At 39.0% G+C, this 12,711-nt stretch overlaps 1 protein-coding gene across 2 annotated transcripts in view; it reads left to right on the top strand.

The window, feature by feature from the left end:
• Nucleotides 1-3,323: 3,323 nt before the first annotated feature.
• Nucleotides 3,324-12,711, top strand: part of ATG10 (autophagy related 10) — a 302,663-nt gene continuing 293,275 nt past the window's right edge. Inside the window, exon 1 of one of the 2 annotated variants that reach the window (XM_082458279.1) lies at nt 3,324-3,395. The gene's annotated coding sequence lies outside the window, so the exon portion shown is untranslated. The other variant, XM_082458278.1, reaches the window with a different exon arrangement.

Raw genomic sequence — 12,711 nt, 5'->3', positions numbered from 1 at the left:
GGCACATGTACAAGAATTTATTTTACTCATATAATATGAGAGAACCAGGCAAAATGGGACAGCACTGATTTTTCCATGGGTAGGATGGGACAAATAAAATCACTACCGGAAGGACAGGAGGTACATACTTATCAATTACCCATGACTTACAAAGAACAGCAAAATAGCTCAAAGACAATGAATAAGGCTAGAATCTAATAACCCAGAAGAATATGTTATAGACGTGCATAGTTTTTTTAATACCACCCCCCTTCAAAAATGAAAGAACATAGGGCCATCCCAACCAATTCCAGTGGAATAAGACAAGTAACCTGGAAAAATATCAGATCACTGCCAGAGTGATCCCTTTAGAACACTGAATTTCCCTGACAAATTTAAAACACAAGTTATAATTCCCAAATGTCCTCAAATGTTTAAAAGATAAAAATGTCCAACCAAGAATATTAGAAAATGGAGTAAATATCAAAATTCACTAAAATATTCCATAATTATTCATACCAGCTTTATTTATAATAGCCAAAAGCTGAAAATAACCTAAATGTCCTTCCCAGATGAATGGATAAACTGTGGCAACCACCAATTTTTTTACTGTCTCTATAGTTTTGCCAACTACAGTTTTTTTCCTCTCATTCTTTAAGGTAAGTGCTATGTACACAGAGCTTCAAGATAAATTTCTTATCTCTGTCGTCCAATCAGATTAGCTCCTCTAAGTCTTTCTTTTATGTAATTTACCTTTTCCCGAGGACCTCCTGTAAGGTGGAAGAGGACATCTGCCTACTACAGGCTGCAGCAGAGATAGCTATTCTCCCCCTGTATCTACTTTCCCCTTCTTCATTTTTATAAAACAATCCCACTTTGTCAAGGTTTGACTGAGCCCTTGGCTACCTAGCTAGAGAATGCCTTTCCTACTTTCCTTGTATCTTGGTATGGCCCAGAGGATATGAGCAGAAAGAATATGTATAAAAGTATTCATTGATTAAAGGAAAACACTAAATATAATACAGTTTGTATAACCTTATTTTGGATTCTTTTTTTTTTTTCTCCCACTTATAGTGTCTCAGCAAAATAAAATAAACGAAAAGCCAGAAGTCTCAACTTCTATGAGGCCCTGTGGGAAACATGGACATTTAAAGTGGAATGGACAAACAGAAACCTGTGAGGGTGAAAAAAAGAATGGTCAGGGAGCTGGAAGGAGAATCAAGGGATTATGGTTTTATAGAAGCTAAGGGAAGCAAGACTTTTTTAAGAAGTGATCAACATGTCCAAATGAAACAGAGAAATCCAATAAAATAAGGAATGAAAATGATTAATGATTCATAGATCATTACCCTTAGTCTCAGTTTCATATCGATAAAATGGGTATCTCATGTGGTTATTATAAGATTAAACTAAACATAAGCTTCTGGTTTGTGGTAGGTGCTCAGTAAATTTTATACCTTCCTTTCTCTCTTTTTGTGATTAACTCATTGTTTTATTCTAACGCTCATTACTAGTGAGGAGCCCTGCTCGAGGCTGGGTAGGCACTGATGACAGACTCTGCACTAAAGTACTCTGTAGTGTACGGACTGCCAGTACTATCCCTTGCCTGGAAGCTACCTGATTTACTTTTAGTTTCTTTGGTTTTGGCAGGTGAATTATGAAAATTAAAAACATCTCAAATGCAAAAAAAAATTTTGTTAACATGGTGTGTTGTTGTTAATGCATGAAAAATGTTTGTAAATTACTGAATACAATGTAAAGCAACACATTCTTATCTTTGTATTAAAGCTTTATGTTTTTACTTATTTTTATTGTTTGGCCCTGCCGCACAGCTTGCGGGATCTTATTTCCCTGAACCTGGGTCAGGGCAGTGAAAGCACGGAGTCCTAACCACTGGACCGCCAGGGAATTCCCATAAAGCTGTATGTTTTAAAGATAACCGCTTAAAGTTGGAGACACCAACCCACTGAAATTCTCAGTGCCCTGTGATTTTTAAAAAAGCAAGTGGATAATTTTAGTTGGCAGCTATCTGATTAATTTATATCTATAGTTGCTCAAACATGTTAGGACAGTTCATCTTTACTAGCAGAATCTTTTTTAAAATTGAGTTTTAAACTATTTTACATGCAGTAAAATCTATCCCTTTTATGAGTTTTGGCAAACAAAGATATAGAACATAGAACAGTTCCATTACCCCTCAAAATTTCCTCAAGCCCCTTTTTAGTCATTCCCTTCCCTTGGTCACTACTGATCAGTGTTGTCCCATTTTCAGACCCTTTTACTTTTAAAGAATTACAGGCTCACAGGAAATTGCAAAAATAGTACATAGAGTCCTGAGTACCCAACACCTAGCTTTCTCCAGTGGTGACATCTTACATAACTGTCGTACAAGATCAAAACCATGCCCTGCATGTTTGAAGGCAGATTCTCCTTTCACTTCTTTGCCTGTGTTTACTCTTTTCTTTGGACACAAATTTAATTCTGTTGTGTTAAAAGGAGCAGATGCTAGTTTTCCCTTAGATGTCTACCGTTGCATTTTCAGTATTTCAGCTGGATCACCCCTGTTACTCCTACATCTTTTTCTAGTCTTTTCATTATCCCTTTTCCCAATTTAATTCTCCTGCTAGATTTTTTTTTTTTCCTGAGCTTTGTGACACAGATGGTACTATTGCCAATTCCCGAATCCCTAACTTTTACCTCGGTCCTTAAGTTTCAAAGGGGATGGTGCTTGTGCTTAATTGTTGTGTTCACAGTAATTTTGCAGCTTGCGTTTTGAGAGCCGGCACGGTTCTCCAACCCCCGAGAGACGTTCTAGGGGCACTAAACGGTTCAACTCCGTTCTTGGCCTACCTTTCACCATTGGTCATCCTTTTATTTTCCAGATACTTGGCTGTTTGTTAGAGGAGAGTATGCAGTGACTCTCGAAACCGCTGGCAACCCCTCCTCTCCCTCAGTGCGCCGCCTTTGTGATGCGCTGAGGGAACAGCCGCTGTTCGGTTCTTTAGGTTGCTGAGGTGCGGGGCGGGGCCTCAGCGGCTGCCGTAGCAAACTGCAGGGAGGTCACGCCCTCCGGCCCCCGCCCCACGCACGAGACCCACGACGTCAGCCGCCCGCGCGAGCCTACTCCTAGGGTGTGCGGGAGGTCCAGTGCGCATGCTCCGATTGGGTCGCCTCTGGCGACGGAGGCTGAGGGATGGGTAGAGAGCGGTCTTACTAGTGGGCGTCCCTGCTGGCTGGCTCTGCTCCTCTGCCACCGCCCTCTTGGCCCCTGGTGGCCCGTTGCTCCCCTCCCCGCGACCGCTGGCTTGGCGGTAGCTCGCAGGGTGAAGGGTCCCTCTCCCCGGCTCCCCTCCTCCCACCCCGTCGCCCCGCCCACTCTGGGCTGGGCGGCAGGGTCAGGGGCCGAGCGGAGCAGGGTGAGTATTCCCACAACCTTTGCCGGCCGTCTCTTTCCGGCGCTGTTTCCCGCACGGTCCTCACCCCACTGCCGGGATAGAGAGGAAGGGCGGGCGCGGGTGGGCGGGAAACAGCCCAGCCCCGAACAAAAGGCCGGGGAAGCGGGGCTCCCGCCCGTGAAATGCAGGCCGGGTCGCGCTGGATCCTCTGCGCGGGGCGAGCCGCTGGCGGGTGTGGATCGCACTCCTGGGCCACCATGGAGACCTCACCCTCGATTTAGGTAGTTACAGACCTGTGTTTAAAGCCTGTACCGAGACAGAAATTCTTTGCCTCGTAACCTTGAAACAGAGGATATGAAGTTACTGGTGATTCCAGTGGTTAAGTGCCACTTAACTTGAAGGAGTTTCTAATCATTAAGAATTAGGAGTTTTTCTTCCAAATAACGTATCTACTCAGCATTTGAAATCACGAATGGGGGGTGGGTGGGATAAAGGAATAGTTAACTGATTTGTAGAAACAAACTTTTATGATGGTAGAAATTATAAACGTCTCTGACAAGGCGAAAGGATAGCTACATGTCTTTTCAAAGTCAAAATAGAGCCGTGTCTAATAGGCCCACCTGAGAATCAATTATCTAGGGGACTATACTTTTGCTTGAAATAGTATCGATTAGGGCCCAGGCTTTGCAGTTACTTTTTTTTTCTTTTTGTCTAATGGAGCAAATTATTTCTGACTGGGAGAAAAAAATACTACTGATGATTATTGTGTTATTGCCCTATTTCCAAGATTTTTATAATTTTTACCATTGAGCTTGCTCCTTCATTATGAGTTCAGTAAATTTTTGCCACAGGCTCACTTTGTATGAATCATGTTTATAACGTTTCAAAAATTACATTTCGACAATGGCCTCACTCTTAAGTGGCAAAAGCTTAGTTTATACTTTTTAGAAGTGGAAGGCATAGGCCCTATGTAATGTTCAATTACATTTTTAGAATCCTGGGTAGAATCCTCCTTGCTTCTGAAGGGTCAAATATGGACAAGAGGAGACATTTACAAAATGAAAACTTGGCCAAAAAAAAAAAAAAGTTGAGTATTGAGAAAGTCAAATTAAAGTCTTGCAATTACAAGGTTTAAAAATTGATATTTTAATTGAAACTAGTGGAAACAGTCTTTTCACTGGTTCTAAACTGGATTCATCGGATATACGATAGAATGTTACAAGATTATGCTTTTAAGTTTCTGAGAATGATAAGCAACCCCTTAGGAAAAACAAGTAGGGTAAAGTTTATATAAGTAGTTTCCTTAAGACTGGGCTTGATTTGGTTATTAATATCTTTGACGCCTAGAGACGTGTTTGGGACCCTAGAGGCAGTGTTTGAAACTGTTTTAAACATGCTCAGGGAACCATAACAACAACAAAATGGCCTCGAGATTATTTGGTGATTAACAAATGTCTTCAGGGGCCAAGTGCAGCTGGGTATAAAACAACTGGAAAGTAGGGAAACAGAGAAGAAACCCTACGTAAAAGCATCCAGGTTAGGGAGAGGCAGCTGAAAACGATGCAGAGCCAGAGGCTCCTCTAATGTACCTGGCACCCCAGGCCTTAAAAGTGCTTGATCTTGTAGGTTTATAGGACCCAGAAAGAGTATTTACTAATATGAATTTAGCTTTGAAGTTAGGGTTATTTCATATCACTGTCATGTAATAGCTTTTCGAGAAAAACTTTTTAATCATCTCTTTTGAGTTCAAGAACTTACAATAGTTTCCTGTTGTCCACTGTTTTAAATAGAATCTCTTTAGAGTTTTAAGGTGATTTAGAAACTGCTCCACACACCCCCCCTTCCCACCCCCAGTATTCCTATATTCCTTAATATTCCTAACACTCTCTAGTTAGGCTCTTTTCCTGTCTACTTTGCCTCATTTCAACCTGTTCCTAGATTCACTGACTGCCCCCACTCATCATTTTTTTGTAGCATCTCTGCCTTTCAGTATCCTTTTATACTTCTAGGATTATCTGAAATGTAACTCTTCTAGAGCAGAGGCTCTGGTTCCAGACTGACTGCCTTAGGTCAAACTGCCACATTTAACAGCTGTTACCTTGGACAAATTGCTTAACCTCTCTGTCCCAATTTCCTCATCTGTAAAATGGAGAAAATCACAGTGACTACCTCATAGGGTTGCTGTGAGGATTTAACAAGTTACTATAGTTTTGGTACATAGTAAGAGCTGAATACATGCTATTATAATGATTATTTAATCCGTAGTAATTCTTTAGACAGTGGTTGTACAATTTATCACTAATTTTTACTGTCTTTTATTCTCTAATGTTCTTTTCAGTTTGAATCTTTTCTTATAAATTTGATTGCAAGCTGTTGAGGGCAAAGATCATGTATTACAATCTTTTAAAAAAGTCTCTTAAAGTGCTCCCAGGATGATTCTGGGGGCTGGATATATTTTTTTCCCTATCTTACTATCTAGTTTTCTATTTTCTGTTTTCCATTTTACTTCTGTTGCTTATATTTTAAAATTTATACCCTATTTTGTCCTAAAAGTATTTACAGTAGATTATAAACTATATATAATATAGAAACATACAAAATAAAGGTAAATCAGTCGTGAAAATATGAAGCTTGAATAGAAAGGTGAGGTTGGGGTGCATTATACTCAAATACATACTGTGACCAGTTGTATAATTGTTAGTGGTGGGATACAGACTGAGTTCTGAGCTTCATGATGGTCGGAAGAAAGAAGGAAACATATCACTTGCTGAGGAAAAACAGCTTCCTTGGAAGTGTTTAGTGAGTGAAATGCACATTGTGATCACAGATTTCAAAGGTATGCATGCAGAGTCATACTGAGAAACCCTAGGGTTAAGTTCTCCAACCTTGTTAAGCCTACTTCTCATTTTTTCTCAAAGGGGGCTCAACTGCCATTTTTATGGAACTGTTCCATACATTGCAGGATGCTTATCATACTTGGTCCCTGAGCACTAAATGGCAATAGCAAACTACAACCTCCACTCCCCCTTTGTGACAACCCAGTTTGATCCTACTCATTTCCAAACAACCCCTTCAAGAGTGGTTCCTCCTGATGTTGGGAACCATTGGACCTTATCTGCCCATACTTTATACAACCTATGCTTCAACTACTGCCTTTTTTTTTTTCCTTTTAACCTAGCATATTCTTTTCAGGCCCTGTCTTGCTGGAGCTCTTCCATCTTTTTGACATGCTTTTGTCTCCACTTGTTAGGCCCTTATTCAAATTTCAAAATTCAGTTCTGCATTTTCCAGACTCCCTGTTTTTTTGGAGTCTTCTCTGAGTTTCCCAGAAAAAGTTTGACACTTCTTCCTCTGAGGACACACATATAGCAAGTGCTAGGATATTGTAGGTGCTGAGTGAATGAATGAAAAGCTTGTGGAAATAAGAAGGCACATTAATCTAGCCTTTAATGAAGACTTTGCAAGAAGAAAAATTTAAAGGGACTGTCTCTTCCATTACAAAAAAGTCCAACAGCTTTTTTTTTCCAAAAAATAATGACACTTGGTAATATATTTTAAAAACACATTGCTCTATCATATATTCAGACTATTTAGACCAGCACTGAGTCCATAACCTCTGATACAGTGTTGATCTTTTTGTACCTTCTTATTTGTTGAATATCTTTGGCCAAGGTCATAAGCCTTTAGTTCCTGGTTCTGGTCTAATTAGTATATGTGCTGACTAGAGTTAGTTCTACAAGTCCCACTGTTCAAAGGCAGCAAAAGAGTTTGAGCTGGTGGATCAGTTCAAATCATCACTGTCAGAGGAACAATTTCTCATGTGCATGCAGAGAAGTCTTGGTTTATGTAAAAAAAGTGATAATCTTCTTATAAAAGTAATGACACCAGTATCAGAAAGGTTAGATGTCATATAAATCTGTTGTTTGAATGGGAAAAGATCCAACTGATGAATAGGCTTAAAAGTTTAGTTGAAGAAAGGTGCTATAAAGAGGTAGAGATATGTAAAATAAATTCATTTAAAATTTTGAATTTTTCTTTTGTTCCTTACAATTTTTACTTAATATTTGCTGTGTGCTTAATTAACCCTGTTATAGGTGGTAAGATATAAAATTATAAGTCACAGGTCCTCAGCTGTTTAGACATTGCTCTATCATCTTCCAGTTTTCCTTGCTGTGGAAGAGATGGCTGAGGCTACACTGATTTTTGTTCCTTTGTAGGTAAACTGTTTTTTTCTGCCTGCATTTTTGTTTTCCTTTTTGTTCTTTAAATAAAGATGTTCCATAGACTACCTGTAGGCATAGGTTTCCTTCTAGCAGTTTTCTCAAACATAGTGAGTCTACTCAATTTATAGAAGTAAATCTCTTTAATCTTTCTTTTACCCAGATCAGGAAAAATTTTTCAATGATATGTTTGCGTATGATTTCAATTCAGAAATGCCAGTTATTTGTAGGTTAGATCTGTGTTCTTTGTCCTTTCTATCAATCAGTATGCATTGTTTTCATCTTGGTTCTTTTTCTTCCATGTTTGGAGATCACCTCATGTGTATATGCTAAAATGTTAATGAGATTCTTTTCCAGCTTCTGTACTTCTCTCTTTTGCCTCTTTTATAGAGTTTGTCTAATATTGGGTTGGCCCAAGTTCATTCCAGTTTTTGCATAACATCTTATGGAAAAACCCAAACGAACCTTTTGGCCAACCCAATATTATATGTTTGAATTCCCTTCCAGTTTTTTCTTCTTCAGTTTCCTTTTTAATCTTAGCTGTTTTTTTCCTTCTCATCTCTTGCTTTCAGAGGCTGCATTTTTATTTTTCCTTTTTCTTTTTCAATTGGTAAATTAGATAATTTCTAAGTTTTTCTCCTGATTCCGAGTATAAGCCCATTATAGGAGCAAGCTTTCTCTCTTCCTCTTTATGGCAGTGGTCCTCTTTCTTATGATGCACAAGCTTCATCTTGGCCCTGTGCTATTATTGAGGTTTTTGGTTTTCTTACCTTGACAGAAGAGGGACTTGTGTAGGGATGGTGTTGCTCATTCTTGTCAGAGTGAGTAAGCTACCTTCATCCTCCTCACTACACTTAGATGCTGGAGGACTCTTCTCAGTGTTAGGTTGGAGAGCATGTTGATAGATATAACCCAATTTATGAAGGATAGATCTTTCTGTACTCAGGAGAGTCTTCTTTTCCTATTGTCTAATCTTTCAGTCCTATGTCTCTAATGAGGGGAGTATTTTTCTGTAATTTGAAGTGGTTTATAGTTTTTTTTTTATAAATTTATTTATTTATTTTTTTGGCTGTTTTGGGTCTTTGTTGCTGCACGTGGGCTTTCTCTAGTTGCAGCGAGCGGGGGCTACTCTTCGTTGCAGTGTGCGGGCTTCTCATTGCGGTGGCTTCTCTTGTTGCAGAGCATGGGCTCTAGGCGCACAGGCTTCAGTAGTTATGGCACGTGGGCTTCAGTAGTTGTGGCTTGTGGGCTCTAGAGCGCAGGCTCAGTAGTTGTGGTGCACAGGTAGTTGCTCCACGGCATGTAGGATATTCCCGGACCAGGGCTCGAACCTGTGTCCCCTGCGTTGGCAGGCGGATTCTTAACCACTGCACCACCAGGGAAGCCTGGTTTATAGTTTTTTGAGTGTAGTGGTGAGACTGTATTCTTCTGAGGGCTCATACTGCTCCCACAGCTACCTATTGCTGACACCTTCCACTTCTGGCCGTGAACATTATATCATTGGTAAAGAATGTTCTTGAAAGAGAATTACTAATGGGTATTAGAAGCCAGTTGTGGCATTTGCCAATTTTTGTGGTGTAAATATTCCCACTGTGGTCAATTTCAGGCTGTCAACATGATGTCAACTGGCTCCCCAAATTCCTGAAAACTTAACTATTGACTCTTTGATACAATCCAGCTCCAGCATGCCACTGCATAAAGTCCCACTGAAGGAGATGTTCCCTAAACTCTTGGAAGATGGTGGGGGTTGAGGAAAGGAAGCGGTCTCATGAACTCTGTCCTCAGCCCCAAGCTGCGGGGCCACCGCAGGCTCTTTTTTTCTGAAGGAAATATAGAATTGAGAGTGAGACGCCTTCTTACCCTCTTCCTAACTGGACCTTTTGCCGCAGAGGCCATAGCAAGCATCAGCTACCAATAAAGCTACCTCAAATCCCTCAATTTCAGTTTAGGTACAATGTTGTATCCCGTTTAAAGTTTGATTTCAGATGTGTGTTTCAGTGGGAAGGCAAGGAGGGAGTGCTGAGCCTGCTGGCCAACTGCTGCCAAGCCTGAATCAGCTTCCTTTCTTTTGCTGCTTCCTGTGCTATTTATTGGATTACTGGGGTCACACCTGCTGTGCCCTGCCCAGGCTGCCAAATGCCTTGAAATCCAGGCCCATTAATACCCCTATTAAAATGATCTATCTTTTGTCTCAGTGTTCTAGCATGAATCCTCAAAAGTATCTCTGATGCTAATTACAAATGCTTATTTTGGGGCCTTCAGAATCAGGTAATGTTTCTGGTCTGAGCCTAGGATTCCACATTTAAATTTGTACCCTGGGTGCTTCTTTACTCTCTAAAATTTGAGGACCACTGCCCGAAGATCCTGCTAGGTAAGTGATTAACTAATCTAAATTAATTCAAGCCAAATTCTCATAAAGATAATAGGTTGAATTCACTTCCCTAGCTAGTAATTGCATGTTTTTTTAGGAAAGAGTCTAAATCTACAGTTAAAATGCAGAATTGCTGCAAGGAGGGACAAGTGCAGAGGAAGTTGCCTACTTTTATTAGTTAAAAATGATCTTTAATGTTTAAAGGGGTGCATAGTACAATATGTTCTGTGATAATCACATTTTTGTAAATGATCTTAAGTTCTGGAGAAATTTAGTTATATGTCTTACAGTGTTTTAGTCTTGTTATGACTCTGATATATATTGATTTATAGATTCATCAAAAGAAATGTCTCTAACCAAAAACACAAAACAAACAAAAACAAAGAATCAGTTCCCCACACATTAGATTAAAAATCCTATAAAAAAATGTGGAGAGTTGTAGTGAAAAAAAATTGTTTTTAAAATTAAGAAGGATCATTTGAACAATGATTATATACACAGTGTTAGAATTCATTGGGGCCGCTTTTCTGAAAAGATATATTTAATAGCAGCAGAATAAGCTTCTTCACACTGTCTACTTTAGGGCTAACCTATAGTTTAGAAAGACTTCTTTCACTTGGTGAGGAAAAAAAATTATTCTACCTTTCCAATCTTTAGCCTCTGTTGGAGCACTTAAAGTTTTGATTGTTTGAGCTTAAAAAAAACAAACAGCTGTTCAGCAAGCGTGAAACTCAAACAAAATAGATGTATTAACAACTTACACTTTATGACATGAAAGAGCTCTGACTCATTTCTGACTTTTCCTTATAATAAGAGATGAGAGGTTCATTGTTAAGGATAAGATGAGAATTGGAAGTAGTCTTTTACTGTGAGTTCATCTGTGTTCTGTTGTCACCTCTGGTCTGAAGGTAGCTTAAGTCTGGAAACATAGGCAGTTCACATGTCTCAGGTTTTCCATGTGCAAAATAAGGATTATTCTTGCCATTATTGCTTAATAAGCTGCAGTTGTGGTTATTTCCATTTTTGACCATAATTTCAGCCATCTCATAATAGAAAGTTCTTAAGATTCTAATTTCTGTCTCTACTAGTCTAGGAACTTGGTAAAGGACAAGAGTATTACAACTTGAAAAGTACCTATAAAAATGTTAATTGAATTATATTTTCATTTTTAATGAGTTGAAATATTCTAACTTGAGCAAAGAGGCAATAATTACTCAGTGATATTTCATTATACCATATTATGATGATTTGAATTGAGATGGATATCATTTTAATATAATATAATTCCTAATTTTGTAATCAAGCCATAAGTGTTTTTATTATTGTATGTAACATCCTTCAGCAAAGCCCGGTCCTTAGATAATTTTAAAAGTATTCAACCAAATATTAATTAGTGCTTTGATGTTCAGTCATCTTGCTAGTGGCACAGTGCTGTTAATTAGATAAACTATGGCTATTGAGTGAAATTTTATGTTTTGACTAACATTTTGAAGAGTTCAGTAAACCTCAAGTAACTGGAGGGCTTAGGGAATGGAGTGTTTTCACTTAGTTCAATTTTGTTATTAAGTGAAGGTTTGTTTGGAATTTATAGAATGTTCCAAAATGTATTAGTATTATTTATGAATTAAATTCAGTTTTTCTTTGATTTAGTATCTCTCAGTATATGTCACGGTCATCATATAGTTGGAAAAATTATTTCTCTAACCACTTTGTTTTGGTCTTTCTATTCTTGTTCTGTATCCTCTCCCTAAGTGATCAAATGTGTTCTGTTATCTATGAAATGCTGATTTAGAATCAATATTTCTAGCTCAGATTTCTCTTTCCTCTTGAGTTCCAGATCCATCTAAAAATTCCTGCTAGATCTCTTTGCTGGGTATTCCATAGGCATTTCAAACTCAAACTCGGTAGTGCTACATTAAACCCATCTCACTCCCCAGACCTGTTTTTCCTAGAGGGATCTGTTTCAGTTAGTAGACTACCACTTAAGGCAAAGAGCTAGGACTCTTTCTTGAACCTTTTCTCCCATCAATCCCTTACATATCAAGGTCAGCCAGTTGTTGTAATGAGTATACTACACTATCAAAATAACTTTTGAATCCGTCTCTCTTCTACCCTACTGCCAATCTTTGGCTCTGTTTAGCATTATTTTGTCTCTCCTAAATGACTGTAAGGACCTTTTAACTGGTCTTCAGTCTGGTTAGATCTGTAGTCCCCTTTGGAAACCAGAATGCAAATCTGATCAGTTTACTCCCATTTCAAAACCCTTTTGAGCCCTCAGGCTACAAGGCTCTCTTGTCTTCATCAACTGTGATTTTCTCAGTACCCTTCCTCTACCTCTGTATTTCAGTCAAACAAGAGTTCTTCAATTACCAGACCTTCTCTTACATTCTTGGGCATTTGCACAGTCTGTTCCCTTTACCTCCTCCTTTTGCTAAGATAGCTTCTGTTCTTCCTTTTACAGACTTCTTAGATGTCACTTTCTCAACTTTTATCTGCACTGAAGCACCTTGTTAACGTGAATTCTTTGTGTAAACTGGAGATCTCACTTACACCCTTGAAACATTTGACTGCCTTTGTAGAAGCCCCTGGAGTTTATCGACTCTTCTGTACTTGGTTCCTGTACTTGGTGCTTTCTCTTCCCAAACTTGTTCTCCCACTGTTCCCCTATTCCTCTCCATTGTGATCTCAGGAGCACACATCCACAGTAAAAAAAAAAAAACTTGTCTAAACCCTTAATTCATTATTT

The sequence above is a fragment of the Balaenoptera physalus genome, assembly GCF_965194825.1.
Source record: "Balaenoptera physalus genome assembly, chromosome: 3".
Classification (NCBI taxonomy): Eukaryota; Metazoa; Chordata; class Mammalia; order Artiodactyla; family Balaenopteridae; genus Balaenoptera; species Balaenoptera physalus.
The sequence above is the reverse complement of the archived record's forward strand: the minus strand, read 5'-3'. Positions and strand labels throughout refer to the sequence as shown.